This window comes from Hippopotamus amphibius, chromosome 16 (assembly GCF_030028045.1).
Source record: "Hippopotamus amphibius kiboko isolate mHipAmp2 chromosome 16, mHipAmp2.hap2, whole genome shotgun sequence".
Classification (NCBI taxonomy): domain Eukaryota; kingdom Metazoa; phylum Chordata; class Mammalia; order Artiodactyla; family Hippopotamidae; genus Hippopotamus; species Hippopotamus amphibius.
This window is the reverse complement of record NC_080201.1, coordinates 23,068,425-23,080,854: the sequence shown is the minus strand read 5'-3', so window position 1 is coordinate 23,080,854 and position 12,430 is coordinate 23,068,425.

Sequence of the window (12,430 nt, the reverse complement as noted above, 5' to 3'; positions counted from 1 at the left end):
TGCATTTCCTTATAAAATTTAGAACTAATTTCTTAAAAAAGCCTAGTGAGAACTTCAGATTAACCTTTTAAGGTGTGACTTTTATGATAGGCAAACTTCAGTCTGCCACTGTTCTGATTATCTTTTTATCTTTTGAATAACCTTGTCATCTTTGTCTCCAGCCACAGTTTAGCCCTTTCTGCATATATTTCTCATCTCACCTCGTTTGGAAGTCCAAATGTATGTGTGTGTATGTCTATATGTATGATCATGTGCGTGTGCACACGTGTCTGTGGTGATCATTACAAATATTGTAAATCAAAGGCCAGGTTTGATATCTGGCCCTTAGCAGGTACTCAGTCAATATACATTTTTTTCTTGTACCTACTATTGGCTTAGTCAGGTGATCAGGCTACATTAGGAGACATGACAGAGAGATAACAACTTTGCCCCTTGTTATGTGATAAGAAAACAATATGAATGATATTCCCTGCCACAGAAGGAGAAGAATAAAAGAAAGAGTAAATGAGGAGGGGTCAGAGAGAAGTTTATGAATAAAGTTTGCTTGGATCCCAAAATAAATTCAGCAGGAACAAAATCACTGATGTTCCCAGTAAGTCAACCTGGAATCCAGTCTATATCCCTCACTTGCTAACTATGACGTCTTAGGTGATACATCTACCTTCTAACTTGTAAATCAGACATACCGACAACATACCATCATAGGCAGGGTTTTGATTTTACCAGTAAGTGAACTTGCTTTGTCAATGGTTGGGATAATAAGAAACTTAATAAGTGTTCACTAAATCATAAATGTTTGGGTGCATCCTTCACTGGATTTTGAGGAAATAAACTCTTCTGTTCAAGACTTCATTTATATCCATGGCCAACCCAATCCATTTTCATTTCCAAAATATATTTTAAAGCCACCATTCCTTCATCTGTCCTCTAACCCTGCTCTTGTCCAATTTAGCTTCATTAGCTATATGAAAGTCTTCAATATATTCTGTCTGTGTCCTGCTTCGATTCTAACGCCCTTCAAACTCTTTCTCACAAAGCAGTGGAGTGATTTCTTCCTTACTGCTTCCTTCCTTCATTCTCCCTCTCTCTCTTTCCTTCAATCTCTTCCTCCCCTCTTTCCTTCCTTCTTTTGTGCTTAAAATATCTGTTTAACCATGCCACTCCCTTACTTACTGTCCATTGCATTTACAGTAAAATAGAGATTCTCTATTGACCTTGTGCAAGTACTGTGTATACTAGTATCCTTTTTAATACTCTGATTCTCATGTCCTATAAGGTCTGAACCTTGAAAATGTCTTTTTTCACTTCATATCCTTCTTCCCTACATGAGCTTTCTTTTAGTTCTTACATAGGCTAGGCACCTACTAATCCCCCAATCCCTGATCAACATGCCTTCAGTCAAAAGGATACCTCTTCAAGGGATCACTCTCTATCTGTCCATCTAACCATATTCCCCTTGTGTCCTGTTTCCCTTTACTACATCCTACGTGTTTCCTTTTGAACATGTTACCTAAATTGTAGTCCTCTGTGTATTTGTTTGGACACTTGTTCATTGTTTGCTCCTTTCATTAGATTGACAACTCTGAGAGGGCTGTCATTCATCCATGCATCCTCAGCATCTGCTATATTGCCTGCTAAGAGGGATGATCTTGAATGCTGATTCTTACCACTGGATTTGGATTCAGTAAAAATAGAGATATAAGGGGTGTAAAATTTTTGTCCAGATTTGTTTACATAATTTCAAGTAAACTGTATTGAGTGTAACTTTTGATTCTGAAAAAGTATTGCATGAAGAGATGCTAAAAGTAAAAAAAAAAAAAAAAAAAATTACATACTTCATCACTTATAAACACATGGGGAATAAATATTGACTTGACTCAGGTTATCGCCTTGATTTTCCTTTTTTGTGGGGTTACTATAGATATGGCTACCTAATATGATGGTGGGAAAGACCTTTGGTGCGTGCCAGCCATACTCCACCAGTGATATTCCATAGTCTTCACCTGAGGGTTTCTGCCTTTGTAGAATCACAACAATTTGAAGAGGTTATTTTTTCCCATGATTTCAGTAAATGATTCTCCTGAGATGGGATCACATATAAGACAGTTCCTAGAGAGAAGTTTTCAGACTAGCTTTGAGAGATTACTTATTTCAAATTTCTCTCCTCGGGTGCCTTGGCCTTATAGTCCGTGATACCTAATATTTCCTGCCAATTTCAACCTTCAGCTCCACAGACATTTAGCAACGCTAAATTGACTCCTCCTTACTTCTTTGTCTCCTCCTACCAAGTAAATTCCAATGTATACTGATATGCATTTATATCATCACCATGCAGAGTTTAGCTATAGCAGGAACATATGGAATTTGGGGCCTCAGAGAATCACTTTTTATGATTTCAGAATATTTGAAGGCAGACAGAAAAATAAACACAGCTTTGGTGAAGCAGTCACCACAGAAACAATTGCTGCTCTCATTGATCTATTTTTATAGGGTATATTTTAGTTATGTTCAAAGATACATATATTTATTGTGGAACCTGGGTTTGCATTTGTTTTCACAGATGGCATAGGAAAATTTCTCCATTACATCCTGGTGCGAGTCACTTGTTGACTAAAATGTGCCCATATTAATGATTTAAATGGAAAATAATAAAAGTTCAGTTCTCAGTGTTCCTTCAAAAACTAATACATCTCTTTGCATGTAACAGATCATCTCCCTCTGGGAAATATGTTTGGGTTTGTGTGAAGGTTTTAACTTATGAAGAAGTTTACACTAAGACAAAATGAGTCTTAAGAAGTAAGAAATAACTCCTGAAATCAGGTTGGAGGGGGTCGTTTCATTTAAAGAATTAATTAATTTGGCATTTTTTATGTGGTAACATAAGTTTAGGAATGATAATAGAATTCAGATGATTTAGGAATATCTAACTTTGTCTTAGCCCAGCCACCCTCCTTCTCTTGAGATTCTTGGGGAAGAGACACAGAAAAAATATATATATAAAATCAAAATATTATTTATTATTAGTTAGGCTTAGAACCCTCATGCAAAGTTTTGGCAGATTGACTTGAAGGATATGGCTTATTATTTAATTCTAAGCCCTAAAGAACTCCCATTCTCCAACTTTAGATATAATAGCAGCCTCTGGTTTGCACCAGAAGCAGAAGACCAAATAGGTGAGAGTCTCAAGAAAAGGAGTAGAAAGGGCCCTGATGCAAATGAGGTAGGCTCTTGTTTTTAGTTATCCTCCAATCTCACTGATAGGAGAGCAAGACCCAGTAATACAGTGGACCCAACCAGGACTCAGCCAGTTTTTCTCTTGGACAGAGTGGAGTATGAGGCTGATAAAAAAACATGCTGAAGAGACATTATCTACTGGCATAAGGAAAAGTTTTTGGAAAGCAATGAATGAAAAATACAGTTTTGTTCCCCCCCCCCACAAAAAAAAAGAATAAACGGGGAGGGAACACAGATCTAAATGCCACACTTTTCACTAAGCCCCTTTCTTTGACTCTTCAGAATGTAAAATAGACTGAAGAGGTGAAACAGGAGGGAAGGCGGCAGGGTACAACCTTTGAAAGAATGACATAGCCCAAGGACACAACATAAACTGATTAGAACCAAATGGGTCCAAGATGGCGGACAAGTCAACTTCCAGGTGCCATCCATGACAGTTCCAAGGCTGACCTTGAGGATCAAAAAGTGGGCGGTGGCCCACTTCTGGAATACTCCACCCATTCATTAGCCTATGAAATTACCCACCCCTACAAAAACTGACAACCCCCATACCCTGGTGCCTTTCTCACCTTCTGAGATGGCCCACACTCTGTTGCAGAGTGTGTTTCTCTCTAAATAAATTTCTAAATAAACTTCTTACCTATCACTTTGTCTCTCAGCAAATTCTTTCTGTGATGAGACATCAAGAACCTGAGCTTCATTAAGTCCTGAAACCAGGTGTGTGATCTCAGTTGGAAGATCTTGGGTTTTGGCTGGGTTTGAGTTCCAGCCTCGTGGGTTCAAGTCCCAATCCGACTTTTCGCTGGGTTCGAGGCCCGGCATGCGGGTTCAAGTCCCAATCTGAGGTACACGGTTTCAGAGGGACGTCCCTGGCAGTCCATTGGTTAAGACTTTGCCTTCCAGTGCAGGGGGTGCAGGTTCCATCCCTGGTCAGGAAGTTAAGACCCCACATGGCTCATGGCCAAAAAACCAAAACATAAAACACAAGCAATATTGTAACAAATTCAATGAATACTTTAAAAATGGTTCACATAAAAAAAATCTTTTTTAATAAAGAAAATAAAATAGACTGAAGATTCAAGTACCATTTTTCCTTTGTTTTTTGTTTGGTTTTTGCTCTTATTTGTTTTGTTTTAGAAGGGGAAACTAAGTATTATTAAACACTACTTGCACTAGATGCAAGTAATTATTTTCTGGCCCATTACGGAGCAAAACTGGTGCTACAAAGTACTTTTCCTGCAAAGTAGAAGCACAATACATTTGTTGTTGGAACAAGCCATAATCTGCTCATTGGTCAGGGAAATCAAACTTTCACCTTAGCATCTCAGCAAGACTTACACAAACATGTTCTCATCACATAACTAAGGTGCCTGAACGTGTGCTGAGAGACCCTCCCCGCTGGCCTGAATGCCTTCCACTGGGAAATGAACACTGACAGTAGTTATTCTGGGAACTGATTAATTAAATCTCTTTCCTGGCAGTTCCATTAATATCAACACAACATGGCAGAGATATTGACATAGTGAGAAAATATTGCTTTCAACAATAGGGCTTTGTTGACAAAACAGTGAAAAGTCTAGACCATTAGCAACAATTCAGGAATCCACCTTCCCATCAATCTCATTTAGCTTAAACATAATTCTCTCCCTTTCTCTTTCTTTCTCTTCCTCTGTCTTAAAATTTGTAGCAGTTAGGCAGAGAAAATGAAGTGAAGTATTATTAAAATAAAGGCAGGATGGATTAGAAACACACTAGACCAGTTGCTTCTCTTTCTTTCTCCCTCTACACATATACACACACACATGAGGGGAGGGCCAGTAGATATTCAATAATATCATCTAATGTTGATTGATGATATTATTTAATGTTAGAGAATACAATTTACTGAATTTCTACTACATGCCTGATACTTCACAAGTACTATTTTATTTGTGGGAAAAAAAAAAAGTAATGTGATAGTGCTTATAGGCTAGTTTAGATTAAGATCTGAAAAGGTGTCTTTGAGGAGAGGACATTTGAGCTGGGGCCTAAAGAACTAGGACTGAGCCATGCGAACATCTGGAGAAAGAGGGATCCAGGCAGAGGGAAAAGTTAATACAGAGCCCCTGAAGTGGGAATAAGCAAGTTGAGTTCAAAGCAGTGAGATCAGGTCCCCTGAACTGGGAGGGGAATGGGGGACTTCTTTCCAAAATTCCAGCCCAGGCTTTCAAGCCAAAAGGTGATGTGGTGGGTATCAATCTCCTCTGCTACCTGCTTTGGAGCCTACCATGAGGTGGTGCTTACTACCATTGGATCTAGGTGCTTGGCCCTCACCCCAAAGGTGGAAGCTTGGCCAGAAAGTCCTGGAAGGAAGCTGTGAGCCCAGAGTGCCTGTCTCCTGGACACTGACTCCATGATATGCTGCTTTGAACTGCTGGACTGGATGCAGTTGTGACTTTTTGTAGAGTCTTTTTCAGTTTTACTGGAAAAAAGTTTGTTTTCTATTGCCAAAAAGTTTTTTGGGTTGTTGTACTTCCCTTATTTTGTAGCAAAGCAAAACTGTGGCTAAAATAAGTTAGGGAATTTGCTACGAGTCATACAGCTTGTAAAGAAGCAGAATTGAGATTTATCTTCAAATTGGTCTTATTCCAAATTCTCTACCCTTTCCACACTGGAGTCCTCCCTTACTGCCTGACCTCCCTTTTAGTTCCCTTTCATGCCTAAGCATCTGTGTTTCTGCTAAGTTGAACTGTATGATGTATGTCATATCGCCATTTAAATCCATTAGAGGTCCTGCATAGTTGCTTACATGCCTGTCTCCTCTGCAGAGACTGTCGGCTTCTGAAGGGTCTTTGCTGAATTCACTTATACACTTGCTCTAGTAGCATCCAGTACTTTACCACAAGTATGAGGAATGAGCGGACATAAATGTTTCCAAGGAATCACGTAAAAAGACAATCAGAAGAGTACAAAAAAATCCATCATTGTCCACGCTTAAGTCAATGCGCACATTTACAATATATTCCATTTTCTAATCCCGGATTCCTACAGTTACCTAGAAACCACTGTCTTTATGACTTACAGATCTTTCCCACAAAAATATACTGTCCGTGAACCCATGCTTCTGGTCCTTTCCTCTCTCCCTTCCTTCCTTCCCAAAACTTCTATGTGTAAATACCTAGGAGTCACCTGCTCACAAATCTCATGAGAAATAGACAGTTATGGTGTGATCAGTACAAAGTTAGAAGTGAGTGCAGGGTACAAGGAGAACATGGAGGATGTCTGCTGTTTCGGGAGCTCAGGAAAGACTATTTGGAGGAAGTAATTAGTGAACTGAGCCTTGAAATATAGCAAATAATCAGGCAGAAGTTAACAGAGTGTGAAATGTTTTGTGTTTCAAGGAGAGAGAATAACATGTTTGAAGCCTTTTTAAAAATCTCATTTAAAAATCACTGTCACTCAGGGGCTTCCTAGGTGGCGCAGTGGTTGAGAATCTGCCTGCCAATGCAGGGGACACAGGTTCGATCCCTGCTCCAGGAAGATCCCACATGCCGTGGAGCAACTAAGCCCGTGTGCCACAACTATTGAGCCTGCACTTTAGAGCCTGTGAGCCACAACTATTGAGCCCATGTGCTACAACTACTGAAGCCCACGCGCCTAGAGCCCGTGCTCTGCAACAAGAGAAGCCACAGCAATGAGGAGCCCGTGCACCACAACGAAGACTAGCCCCCACTCACCACAACTAAAAAGAAAGCCTGCGCACAGCAAAAAAGACCCAACACAGCCAATAAAATAAATAAATAAATAAATAAATAAATAAATAAATAAATAAATTTATTAAAAAAAAAAAAATCACTGTCACTTAGCTGTTCCAGATTAAGGACTGAGGCATGATGGATAGGATTCTCTGCAGATTTGCTCCAGCTTGGCTTTTTTTTCAGGCCAGGTATTCGAATGAGAAAAGCACATATTAGGTATGAAAAGGTGTGTTTGAACCTGCCAGAGTTCAAGATTACCTTGTTAATTCCCACTGTTCAAGGCTGGAGAGTTTGAAAACAAACTCTGCATCAGGGAAAACCCTGGCATAGAACAAGGGGCACAATACAATCAACCGTTCACAGTTCTAGATACACGTCAAAATTACTTTAGGGCTTGTGTAAAAATTCAGATACCTGTGTCTCTTCCACTTGACCATAGTATCTGCAAAAGGAGTTTGCACATTTCTGTTTAAAAAGTGTCATAGACAATTTCTGTGTAGAACTAGGATGCTACTAGAGTTTTAACAGTGAACTTCTTTTAAAACTGCATTACACACAAGGCTCTGAAAGAGAGTATGGACAACACCTGGACACATTTTCTGTAATTGATAGAAATATGAAAAGCAGGGCTTTCAGTGTTTCCCAAATTATTTCCCAAATTATTTGTTTCCTACCATGAACATCACTGATAAAAGGACAGATAACAGTTATAGATTTATAGCTATTATTTTTAAGCGCTTCCTACGTGCCAGAAATACAGGAAGTATTTTGCATAGATGCATCATGCTTTTTACACAGCAGCTCAATATATGATTCTTCATGGCCTCTGTTTCAAGTGAGAAAAATAAGAAACAGAGATGTCAATATACTTTTCTAAGGTCAACAGCTACTGAATGTAAAGTGTAGAACAGAGGTGCATATAGGCTTTATATCACTATAATACACTGTCTTCTGATGTTACTAGTTGATGTGACTACACCCAAAACTAAAACATTTTATATTATACTTTGTGTGACTATATATGGTATAAATTTGTAGTTCTGAAATATCAAGGGGAAAAACCCTCAAGCATCATCTCTTTGAGTGGCTTCCAAAGTCTAGTGCAACTGGACTATTATTTGGCAACTTAGGGCTGTAGCTAGTTCAAATTCCCATACCCAGCCTGAGCTATCCCTTTCTAAGCATGCCTGTACTTTCTCTGTCATTTCTCTATTAAATCCATTATTTAAGCATTTTTGCTTTTCTGCACGTGCTGTTCCACTTCACGGAGCTGCTTCTGTGTGGATTACAGACGCTGTATCATTGTAACTGAAACCTAATTGACTTCCACGGCAAATATTAAAGGAAGATGGCAAACGTGACTAGTTGTCCATTCAATATGACATGAAATGGCTAATGCCTGTGTGTAATGACGGAAAACTCTTCTGGGCTTCAACTCTTGTTTTATGGGGGAAAGAGGGTGAATCCTCAAGTGATTGTTGACAAGTCTATGGCAAATGTGTGCACCAAGTGAGAAGCTGAAATAAAAAGCCCTGTACGAAGTCGTTAAACATCAAGCCTGATGAATTATTCATTTAATGGTTTCAAAGTTGGACTTGGAAAAATGTAAATAAAACACACAGAGAATTTTCTCCTTTCTGGAAATGATTTTACAGTCATGAACTAAATGCAAGGAGCACTTAAAGTGTCGAACTGCATTGTATATTTTATGTAAATTAAGAATATTGAACAAATCCCCCATTTGGTACCAAAGAGAGAAAGAAAATATACCTCTCCTGATGATCGATGCCTCTGAGAAAATGAATTATCTTTATTTTCTCCATTATCTTTTATTGCCATTTTATATACTCTATACAATATTGACCTGCAAGGTATTCAAATGAAATGTGACGTAATTTTTCTGATTCACGAGCCATTTTTATACCCTTTAGGCATGACTGCGACCTTCTCTACACCCCTGAATATGCATCATAGCTAGCCTCTGCCCTAGTAATATAAAGTGCTCTAGTGATAGACAGAGCACGTTATATAAAAGCAAATGTAGTCCTTGGAGTCCAAAGAGGAGGTTCAAATCCCAATTCTGCAATTGAATGGGTGGCTTTGGATATGTTTATTATAATGGCCAACTCAGAGCATTGTAAATATGAAGAGAGACAGAATACACACCATCAAGTACATGTTAGAATCACAACAAGTGCTTGTTAATGAAATGAATCTGATGAAATTCTTCCAGTGACTGGGTCCACAAAATTCTCCTTGAATCTGCAATAATAGCTTTTTCCCAAATCCTAATATTCATTAGCCACATATTTTTATGCACCATCTAAGGCAAGACAGAGAAAGTTACCTTTCCAAAAAATGATGCTGTTAACCCATAAGAGGACAGCATTCCAACAATCTACTGAAAGCCAACACAGACCTAGAAACCATATCAACTGCCAAGTCCTCAATGAAACTACCCTGATCTAGCGTAGGAGTACTATTAAGTGGGAACCATGATGAAGTTTCCACTGAAAGCAGCAAAATGAATTTAATACATAAATATAAATGCCTATTTTTTTAAATAAATTGATTGATTGATTGGCTGTGTTGGGTCTTCGTTGCTGTGCAAGGGTTTTCTCTCATTGTGGAGAGTAGCGGCTACTCTTTGTTGTGGTGTGCGGGCTTCTCATTGCAGTGTTGTTGCAGAGCATGGGCTCTAGGCGCGTAGGCTTCAGTAGTTGTGGCATGTGGACTCAACAGTTGTGGCTCGTGGCCTCTAGAGAGCAGGCTCGATAGTTGTGGCGCACGGGCTTAGTAGCTCCATGGCCTGTGGGATCTTCCCAGACCAGGGCTCAAACCCTTGTCCCCTGCATTGGCTGGCGGATTCTTAACCACTGTGCCAACAGGGAAGCCCCAATGCTTATTTTTTAGAAAGACACACCTAAATTTAAATGGTTTAATGTTAAATTAATGTTTAAATCTCTCAGAGAGTACCTTTCTGAGTGGCCAGTGTCTACAAAGACTCATTATGGAGGTTTAGTAGAACGGTTTACTAACTGCACTGCTACAGTTGGTACAGAGATAGTAATTAAAATTCATCATCAGTCTATTCCAGCACTCATGCTTTCCTGAACTTTGGCCAGAACTTCTGCTACTCTAGAGTACTTGTCTGGAGCTGGGTGACTCAGGATCTTAATCCCCAAGGAGGAGTTGGAGCCCTTGACTGTCTTGGCCTTGCTGAACTGTGGTTCTTATAATTTTTTTCTTTGATATTACCAAGTATGAAAGCACCAAAACCATCCAGTGGCATGATTGGGGTTCATTCTAATCAGGGGTAATTGCCTCTTTTTGGCCTGCTGGGCCATTGGCAGGATTCCAAAGTGACTGGGTGGTGCTGTTAACTTCAAATTCAGGGTAAAACATATTGCTACCTCTGGTGGAAGTGATCCCTTCCTCCCGTCCAACTAAGAACCATTGATATAGGTTTATCTAAGATCATGGGAATGGAAAGCATACTTTTATATTTCCCCTAATTAGGTCCAGTTGGTAAAATCAGGTCAAGTAGAATAAAGGTGAAAAGATCTATGCCGGACTGCACAATCCGGTTCCTGCAACTATGTATTCTAGCTGCTGTACACAAAACACCACATAAAGAGCTGTTGATTCAGCAAATATCTCACATACTAGAGTGTAGCACCTAAATCTTGCAGGGACTCATCTCTGAACTGGTGCTTTGGCTGAGCCTTCAGTGGACAATCCCATTGTTCTCTTTTATGTGAGGAAGTGTATGATAAGACCAGTGGGTCACCATCACAGGTCTATTGCTGTGCATTTGCTGCCACAAAGTTGGCGCCTTGGTCTGAGGAAATGTTGGGCCGGATATCACGCAAACAAACCAGGAATTCTGCAAGTATTTCAGTGATGGTGCTTTCATAGGCACTGCAAGCAGGAAAGGCAAACTTCTATGTGAAGAATCACTACGTCAGTATAGAAGATTCCCAATGTGTAGTCAAACTGCCGTCAGATGGCTCCTGGTCCATTTAAGAGAGGGTTCCTTTATTGTTTTTTCTTCAGATCTTTATTGGAGTGTAATTGCTTTACAATGTTGTGCCAGTTTCCGCTGTACAACAAAGTGAATCAGCTGTATTTATACATATATCCCCATATCCCCTCCCTCTTGAACCTCCTTCCCAGCCTCACTATCCCACCCCTCTAGGTCATCACCCATCATCGAGTTGATCTCCCTGTGCTATGCAGCAGCTTCCCACTAGCCATCTATTTTACATTTGGTAGTGTATATATGTCAGTGCTACTCTCTCACCTCGTCCCAGCTTCCCCTTCCCCGCCCCGTGTCCTCAAGTCTATTCTCTACGTCTGTGTCTTTATTCTTGCCCTGCCACTAGCTTCATCAGTACCGTTTTTTTAGATTCCGTATATACGCATTGGCATGTGGTATTTGTTCTTCTCTTTCTGACGTACTTCACTCCGTATGACCACTACAGTGGGTTCCTTTTGGAGGGCTCCGTCTTGGGCCCTGCTGCTTGTAGGTTAGGCATTGAGTACGCCTACTAATTAGGTCTTCTTTGTTGGGGTTCATGATGTGTGGCCCATTTTAGCCTTCATCCTTGCCACAATGGCCATTCAATTAACACTGGTGGAGCTTAAAAAAAATATTAGCTGATATCCGCAGGATCAGACACTCATTTGCTGGCTGCAAGGTGCCTTCTCATCAGTGGGTGCTCTCTGGTGGGCACTGACGCGCCATAAGAACATTCTCACACATCGTGCTACCTCCTCTGAGACGGGTCACATGCATCTTCCCCAGAATTCCTCGTTCTAGTTGTTCAGTCTTGCTCCTTCTGGGTCTCATTAACAGACCAAGCATTCTCCCAGGGGTCCTTACACATCCTCACCTTGGGCTACTTGCCCCTCGGCAGAAAGTGGATGACTGTGCACACAGTACAAGGCTCCCTTCACTGGCAGGGTTTTTACCACCGTCCTTTGGGACAAGGACCCTGGGGTTAGCCTTGGTAAGGCAGCAGCCCATTTAGGGTTTGCACCAACTTATCACACTGACCAATTGGTGAACCAGGTCCAGGTGTTTTCCTTCTCCGTCAGTTGGCCATAAAAACAAAGATGTGTTTTTTTGTTTTGTTTTTTAATTAATTTATTTATTGCTTGGCTGCGTTGGGTCTTTTTTGCTGTGCGCGGGCTTTCTTTTTAGTTGCGGTGACTGGGGGTTACTTTTTGTTGCGGTGCACAGGCTCCTCATTGCCGTGGCTTCTCTTGTTGCGGAGCATGGGCTCTAGGCGCATGGGCTTCAGTAGTTGCAGCACATGGGCTCAATAGTTGTGGCTCACGGGCTCTAAAGTGCAGGCTCAATAGTTGTAGCGCATGGGCTTAGTTGCTCCGCGGCATGTGGGACCTCCCTGGAGCAGGGATCGAACCCGTGTCCCCTGCATTGGCAGGCAGATTCT